Raw genomic sequence first — 9,312 nt, forward strand, 5'->3', positions numbered from 1 at the left:
CCTTATTTTCACTACAGGTATCCAGTCTCTGTACACTGCTCATCAGTAACACCTTGAAGCTCTTGGCTTCATTCTGGACAACAGAACTAGCACCCCTCCATCACCACTCTCCTTTGGCAAAACTAAACACCCACATGACTGTCTTTTTATCTGCTACATGGAACAATCCATGTTGCAGATAAAAGCCTATACTGTAACTCTTTTTCTCCACTGTATTGATAACTGCATTGGTGCTGCTCCATGCTGAGTTCAACAGTTTCTTCAAATGTGTCTCCAACTTCCACCCTGCCCATAAATTTACTTGGCCCATCTCTAACATCCTCTCCCCTCTCTCAATTTTTCTGTCTCCATCTCTGGAGACAGACTACCTACTGTGTGGAAACTTGGAGATTTTACATATTTAATGTTGTAATGTGACAAAATGGAACCTGTATAATCCCAGAGTGCTTTGCATTAAGCTAAGTGTGTACATGGCAAGAGGCATCTAATGTCTTGATCATTGTTCATTGTGTAACTAAGGGGAGATTGATATACTGCATGGCTTTGAGTACTACAGATGTACTGCAGTGGAGGAGCTGACCGCCATAACAGATAACAGCCAAAGAATCACCTGAAAACGTGCATAAAAAATGAACTTTTTAAGCTATAAATCAGAAGCACTCTGCCATCCATGAGGAATGGAGGTACTTCTCCTTGCAAGATCCACTCTGTGTTTTTTGGTTCTCGTTATAAGACCTAGCAAAGGTACATGACAACTGATATCTTACAAACCTACTGACTCTCACAGCTATCTTGACTCTACCTCTTCCCATCCTGTCACTTGTAATAAATGCTATTCCATTTCTGTCTCTGCTGCATTTGTTCTCAGGATGAGGCTTTCCATTCCAGAACATCTGCGATGTCCTCCTTTTTCAAAGAAAGGGATTTCCCCTCCACTACCATTGCTTCTGCACTCACCCGCATCTCCTCCATTTACTACACAGCTGGCTTCACCCTATCCTCCCACCACCATAACAGGGATAGGTTTCCCTTTGTCCTTACCTACTGCACCATGAGCTTCCATATCCAGTACATCACTTTCCATAACTTCCGTCATCTTCACTATCCTATAACCATGTACATCTTTCCTTCTGCTGCACTCTTGACTTTCTGTAGGGATTTCTCTCTATGTGACTCCCTCATCCACTCATCCCTTCCCACTGTTCTCCCTCTTGGCACTTATCCCTGCAAGTGTAACAAGTGCTATACTTGCCCCTACATATGCTCCCTCACCCTTGCCCCATAAGGGTCCTAAGCAGTCGGCATCACTTCACCTGTGAATATGTTGGGGTTACCAACTGCATTGATGCTCCCAAGCAGCCTGCTCTACATCAGTGAGTCACAGTGTCGATCAGGGGACAGCGTCATTGAGCAACTTCACTCCATCCACCGCAAAAGGTGGCATTCCCCGGTGGCCACTCATTTCAATACAACTTCCCAATGCAATAGTCTGTCCATGGGCTCCATTACCGCCATGATGTTGCCTCTCTCAGACTGGAGGAGCAGCACCTCATATTCCATCTGGATAGCTTCCAATCTGATGGAACAAACATCAATTTCTCTAATTCTCTCTCCCCCCTTCTCTTTTTCCATTTCTCATTCTGGTTCCCTTCTCACCCTTTCTCTTCTTCTCAACTGTCCATCACCACCCTCTGCTGTCCCTTCTCCTTTCTTTTCTCCCTTGGTGCATTGTTCTCTCCTATCAGATTACTTCTTCTTCATCCTTTTACTTCTTCCATCTACCACATCCCAGTTTCTTACTTCATCCCTCCCCACTATCACACACCCGCCTTCCCCCTCACTTGTCATCCTGTATTCCTTCCCCTCCCTCCACCTTCTTATTTTGTTTTCTATCACTTCCTTTCAGTTCTGATGAATGGTTTCAGCCTAAAACATCTACCGATTATTCTCCTCCATAGGTGCTGCCTAACATGCTGTGTTCCTCCAGAATTGTGTGTGTATTACTATGTATTTATTTCTCAATCATGACAGATTCAAAAAAGTCAAAAGCTCAGACAAGAAATGTTAAACGTTAATTGTTTGAAACAAAATCTTAACGTTCGTGCGGTGATGTCCAATACATGAGGCAAAATTGGAACTGAAGATTTGTTGAGACTTCCACTGAGAATTGCTAGTTAGCTACAATATATCTACGCCACACACTCTTCATTGCATGTTGCAATGCTGGATTACAGAATTACATAAAGCTCCACGGGTGCATTTGATTTCTCATTCCACCCCAGAAATTCCAGGGCTATTCATAATGCCTTCATGTGAGTTAGCAAATGTACTTCATATCTTGCTGCTCAGCTTCATGCCCGACGGAGATGATAAATCTAGAGCAGCTGAATTCATTTGAGTGGGACAGCCAACCTTCACTGATAGTGTAAATGAAAGCAAGGATTAATATTGTAGGCCCTTGCAAATAAAACAAAGTGTGATGTTTAATGAAACTTGTAATACATTTTATTGAACTCTAAAATCTAAGCACAAAAGCACACTAACAATCCTTACATAACAATGACATCACATCACACCAGCCACTTAGAATGAAATCCCAACTCAATATCTGTGGTTGAGAACTATGCACATTTCTCTCAATTATGTAACCCTACACTGACCCTCCCAGAATTCAACAAAATTGGCGTTGTGAGCCTGTCTGGAGCTTGGACGAGCCACCTGGCTCAGGTCCTGTGTTCCATGGGTGGAGGAACAGCAGGTGCCTCTGGCTCATCCAGAGGTGTGTTGACACTCATGGTCATGCTCTGATGTCAGGGGCATGGTAGCGGAATCTTTTTGGGCTGGTTTAAGGTGATGTACAGAAGTATGTTCGGGTTTACCCCTCTTATCTATGATAAAAGTCTTTTCTCCCCATTCCAAAACTCAGAATGGGCCATCCTAAGGAGATGTTAGCCTGTGTCATGGTCGAAGAAATCTAACAAGGTGGAATGTAGGTCAACAGAAACCCAAGAGTGCTGTACACCATAATGGGAGGTAGAAATAGGTGAAAAGGAATTGAATTTATTGAGGAGTGGAAGGCTGTTGAGAGGCCAACCAGGTGGTCGTGGTATCAGGAATGAAATCGTCTGGGACTAGTAACTCTGCCATGGACAGTTCTGAGCTTTTGGAGAAGTTCTGAGCTCCAGAAGGACCCATGGGAGACAATGTTGCCAACATTCATTGGTCAGGGAAACGTTCAGAACAGACTTTAAGGAGGAGTGAAACCGCTGGCATTGGCCATTGGACTGTGGGTGATACGTAACGTCATCCACTGAAGCAGAGCGCACCCATCGTGTCCCGTAAGTCTAGATCTTCCTGCATTTGGTGGCCTCCTCCTCGCTCTTTGCTTTCTCATCAATAGACGAGGCTGGCAGTGCACTCACTTGAGCACCTGGGTCACACAAGAAACGCTGCCCTGAAAGGGTGTCTGTAATGTTCAGTGAACGACCCTGGTGGCTGGAACCCATGGTGTTCACAGATCTCTGTGCGCTGGCACAGTTAAAGTTATGAGGCGGTCAGCACTTGGTAGTATTCAAGCAGACTCACCACAATCGCAGCTGTGGAACTTCTGAGTGACGATACCACGTAGTAAAATTCGGTGTTGTCAGCGGAGATTACTTGCAGAGTGAATTGAGCCTCAGCTAGTACGAGCCAAGCAACAGCATTTTGCTCCAGCAGTTTCAAAGCGACTGCCTTGGGCAACATGTTCAATAACTCTGGTATTGTCGTAGAGCATCAGGGTCACCAATGTAGGGATAGGCAAATAAAATGAAATGTGAGGTTATATGTTTAATGAAACCTGTAATACTTTGTATCGAACTCCAAAATCTACGCAACAAAAGTGCGTTAAAAATCCTTATGTAACAATGTCATCACATCAGACCAACCTCTTAAGGTGAAACTCCAACTCAATATCGGTGGTTGTGAATTATGTACATTTCTCCCAGTTACGTTACCCCACAGTATTATTGTTCTATCAGTGTATGTCTGTTAAAGTAAACTTGTTAACTTTAGTAATGTTATGGCAGGAAATGTTAATTGTTTTCTAACTATTTCTAAGCATCTTTCAAAGTCTCTCTCTGTAATTTAGCTAGGGATCAACTGGTGAAGATACACCGGGTAAATAAGAGCCATTTACTTTGAACATCTTTGATCAACAGTGAGATTTGGAAGCATGAGTTGTCACAGCATTCAGGAGTCAGCAGCTGTCAGGACATCACTCTTTCCTTGACCTATCTGCTACAAAGGAATGAGCCTGCATTTACAGCCCTGGTTCCCATCCACATTAATCCTTGTGGCATGGACAGAGTTTTACAAAATCAAGACTAAAGATCATCTTCACATTGGCACTTAGTGATCTTATAAATTTAATAACTTTTAAATCTTACCTTCCAAATTCTGAGACATCAACTCCCAACATGCTAGAAAAGAGGAAGAAACCAAAATTAATTTTGAGTCACCAATACTCTGAATTATGGTCAAGGCAAGCAATCTAAATAGTAATGAATACTGATGTTAACAAAATTACAGCAATTCTTAATACTGAAATCCTTTCATTTCCATACATTTCTGATTCATCACATGCAATCCCACAGAAGCATTGCATTACTTGCTTGGAATCTAATTTTATTCTCCAATGCTCTGCAAATTGAAAACCCAATTATTTTATAAAAAAATTAAACAATCCTTCAAGGCTTTAAAACATTCTAGTTCTTGGTAGTAATTATTTCTTATAATTTTATCTACAAACAGAAAATTGATGTTCTGTTTAAACAATTATAGAAATCTAACATGAAAGGAAACCTAATTTTAAAATGTTGACTTTTAAAGTCTATTTCTATAACTTAGCTAGGGATCATCTGGTGAAGATACACCATGTAAATAAGAGCCATTTACTTAGAATATTTGTTTTACTGTGCAAATTAAATCATAAAAATGATATTTTGCTAAAAGCTAGTAGAATGTTCCCTTATCAGTGTAAGCAACAAATGTCAGCCATAAAGATGGTGTCAAATGGAAGTGATTTACTTTTGAGATGTAGAAGCCTAATCTAATATATTTTATGTTATTACAATATGTGTTTGACAATTACATATAAAAAAAAAATTAGCTAGAAGTTCAGGGTGGTGCCCCTTAGATAATTTATTCAGGGTACAAAAATAAAGTATTGTAAATGATGTGAAATGGCAAGCACCTGAACACTAGGTATGCTGAACAGACATGTTATCATTGACAATGTGAAACCCAGTACACTTCTAGAAATTCTGACAGTTCTCAATCTCCACAGAAGCAGCATGGCCTCAGACAAGTGAACAAATAGAAGAAGGAGTAAAGAATTATTCTTCAATAGGTCTACAAAGCATCCAGTTGAATGGTTCTAATATTGTTTGCTAACAATCTTGAAACATTTTGCATCGGGTAAGTGGTTCTGGCTAAAAAACAAGAAATAGCCTTGGTAGAGAAGGTCAGCAACTTTAAATTCATTGGTATTATCATTTAAGAGGGCCTGTGCTGGGCCAAGAACATAAGTGCCATTATTAAGAAAGCACAGCAGTGACTCTACTTCCTTAGAAATTTGCGAAGATTCAGCATGACATCTAAAACTTTGACAAACTTCTGTAGACATGTGGTGGAGAGTATATTGATTGGCTGCGTCACGGCCTGGTATGGAAACACCAATGCCCCTGAATGGAAAATCCTACAAAAAGTAGTGGATACAGCCTTTCCCACGATTGACACACGTACACAGAGCATTGTCACAGGAAAGCAACGTCCATCATCAGGGACCCTCACCACCCAGACCATGCTCTCTTCTTGCTGCTGCCATCTGCAAGAAGGTACAGGAGCCTCAAAACTCACACCATCAGGTTCAGGAACAATTACTACCCCTCAACCACCAGGCTTTTGAACCAATGGGGATAACTTCACTCAACTTCATTTTCCCTATCACTGAACTGTTCCCACAACCTATGGACTCACTTTCAAGGACTCTTTATCTCATGTTCTCAATGTTTTTGCTTATTCATTTATTTATTATTATTATTATTATTTCCTTTTATACTTTTTGCATTTGCACAGTTTGCTGCCTTTTGCAATCTAGTTGTACGCCCTACTGGTGGGGCTTTCTTTGATTCTAATATGGTCATTGGATTATTGAGTATGCCTGCTAGAAAATTGATCTCAGTGTTGGATATGGTGACATATATGTATTTTGATAATAAATTTACTTTGAATTTTGAACTTTCATATAACCCAGCAGGTTTCTGCCTACTTGATATAGTTTGAAGTCCATCAACAAAAGCCACTTCTAACAAGGGAACTAGTAAAAGTTTTGTACATCTTAAATTAATCAGTCAAAGCATCTCCTTTTTAGAAGGGTCTCTGTTCAAAACATCATCTGTTTATCCCCCTCCATAGATGCTGTTGGACTTGCTGATTTCCTCCAGCATTTTATGTGTGCTGCTGTGCACCTGCAGAATCTCTTGAGTCCTTCTCAGAGATTTCCTATGTTAAAGGCTTACATTTACAGGGTCTCTTTGCAGTTTACAAATGAAATGATTTTTGATATATATTTGTTTTTTTTTAATTTAGAGATACAACACAGAACAGTCCCTTCCAGCCCAACGAGCGACACTGCCCAGTAAACCACCTATTTAACCATAGCCTAATCTTGGAACAATTTACAATAACTAAATAATCTACTAAGTGGTATATATTTGGACTGTGGGAGAAAACCCTCACAGGAAGAATGTATAAACTTCTTACAGATGAGGTCAGAATCGAACTCTGAACTCCAAACCCCACACTGAAATAACATTGTGTTATCTGCTGTGCTACTGTGAATATTTTAATATTGACATTAGCTCCATTTGCTTTCTGCTAAAGCCCATAATATTACTGTAGTCTTGGTATTCTATTGCGAGCGATCCTATTGGAAAAAGAGAATATCCTCTCCCTATTACATCCCTTGAGACTTGTCCTTAGACTTAGCCAATGCCTTTGGGTTGCTCTCACATAACCGCCTGTAGTCATCATTTGAACTTTTCCATGTACCGGAATGGTGGTACATCCTGGTCAAAACCTACTTTCAAGACCTCTGGTTCTCATTGATAACCGCAGAGTGGCAGCCTGTGGAGATAGGGATAATGGCAGGTTGCACCATCTCTCTGCTGGCCTTTACCATGCCAGTGGAAGTAATTATTAGAGCTTCTAAATGGGTAGTAGGAGGAGAACGACTGAAGTCAGGACTACACCGACCACTAATCCAGGGATTTATGGATGATTTAATCATCTTGACAACTACCATCCCAAGTACCAAATGGTTGCTTCAGAAGCTCCATTCAAACATCAAATGACATTTAAAACAAAGAAGTCTAGGAGCATTTCTTTGGTCAAGGGAAGGCTAGAAGTTTTATTTCGATGGGAAAGTAATTCCTACTGTGTCGGTAATACCAGTTAAAAGCTTGGGGCATTGGTACAATGTAAACCTCAGTGATACAAATCAAGTGAAAGTGCTGGGAGAAGAAATCATCAAAGTGCTTAAAGCCATGGATAAGACCTTGCTGCCAGGAAGCCTCAAGCTCTGGTGCCTTCAGTTTGGATTGCTCCCTCGGGTGTTATAGCCACTGACATCGTATGAAGTCCCCATCACTCATGTTGAAAAGCTGGAGAGGACAGTTAGTTCCTTCATTAAGATATGGATAGGCCTACCAAGATCACCAAGATGATGCGACCAGCAGCTTGGTTGTCTCTGAAGCCGAAGTACTTAGATGTTTCCAACGAGTGGACAGTCACAAGGCTGCGGGACCAGACAGCATCCCAGGGCGAGTACTCAGGATGTACGCAGCACAACTGGCAGGTGTGTTTACAGACATTTTTAATCTCTCCCTCTCCCTGTGTAGAGTGCCCTCCTGCTTCAAATCATCCACCATTATTCCAGTACCTAAAAAGACCAAAGGAAAATATGTGAATGACTGGCATCCTGTTGCACTCACCTCAATAATAAGTAACTGCTTCAAGAGGTTGGTCAGGGACTACATCTGCAGCATGTTACCACCCACATTGGACCTCCTACTATTCACCTACTGATGCAACCGATCAACAGATGATGCAATAACTACAGCTCTACACACCATCCTTACACATCTGGAGAAGAGGGATGCTTATGTGGGAATGCTGTTCTTGGTCTATAGTTCAGCATTCAACGCCATAATTCCCTGCAGACTCGACGAGAATCTCAGAGACCTTGGCCTTCACCTTGCCTTGTGTAGCTGGATCCTGACTTCTTGTCAGATCACTGGCAAAGTGATAAGAGTGGGCTCCCTCAGCTCTGACCCTCAACACACTGCCCCTCAGGGCTGTGTACTAAGCCCCCTCCTTTACTCTCTGGAAACCCCTGACTGTGTCGCCACCCACAGCTCCAATCTGCTAATTAAATTTGCTGACTACACTGATTGGCCTAATCTCAAATAATAATGAGGCAGCCTACAGAGAAGAAGTCACCACCCTGACACAGAGGTGTCAAGAAAACAACCTCTCCTTCAATGTCGCAAAAACAAAGGCGCTGGTTGTGGATTACAGGAGTAGTGGAGACAGGTTAGCTCCTATTGACATAAATGGATCTGGGGTTAAGAGAGTGAACAGCTTTATGTTCCTCGGCATAAACATCATTGAGGATCTCACGTGGTCTGTACAGACCAGCTGTGTGGTGAAAAAGGCACCACAGCACCTCTTTCACCGCAGATGGTTGAGGAAGTTTGGTGTGGGCCCCCAAATCCTAAGAACTTTCTACAGGGGCACAATCGAGAGTATGACCGGCTGCGTCACTGCCTGGTATGGGAACTGTACCTCCCTTAATCACAGAACTCTGCAGAGAGTGCTGCAGAAGCCCATCGTATCTGTTGTTGCATGGAGCAACTGAGGAGAAGATGTGGAGAAGATCGGGAGTCTCTGATGGTATGTTGCCTCCCTGGTGCCCGGGGTCCAGGACATCTCAGATCGGGTGCAGGTTATTCTTGAGAGGGAGGGCAAGAACCCAGATGTTGTGGTCCAAGTAGGGACCAACGACGTGGGTAGGATGAGTGGGGCGGTCCTGCGTAGTGAGTTCAGGGAGTTAGGTGCAAAGCTGAAGGGCAGGAACTCCAGGGTAACAATCTCAGGATTGCTACCTGTGCCACGTGCAAGTGAGGCAAGGAACAGAAGGATTATACAGATTAATACGTGGCTGTGGGGATGGTGCAGGAGGGAGGGCTTCAGGTTTGTAGATAATTGGGC

The 9,312-nt window shown here is 42.3% G+C and overlaps 1 long non-coding RNA gene across 1 annotated transcript; it reads right to left on the bottom strand.

Annotated features, from left to right (window-relative positions):
• Window positions 1-2,553: 2,553 nt before the first annotated feature.
• On the bottom strand, window positions 2,554-8,426 carry LOC132390772 (uncharacterized). The gene is made up of 3 exons (XR_009511004.1): window positions 7,750-8,426; window positions 4,428-4,460; window positions 2,554-3,755 (listed from the first exon to the last, which is right to left on the bottom strand). It is a non-coding gene; the product is annotated as an uncharacterized LOC132390772 (long non-coding RNA).
• Between the last annotated feature and the right edge of the window lie 886 nt (window positions 8,427-9,312).

This window comes from Hypanus sabinus, chromosome 3 (genome assembly GCF_030144855.1).
Source record: "Hypanus sabinus isolate sHypSab1 chromosome 3, sHypSab1.hap1, whole genome shotgun sequence".
NCBI lineage: Eukaryota > Metazoa > Chordata > Chondrichthyes > Myliobatiformes > Dasyatidae > Hypanus > Hypanus sabinus.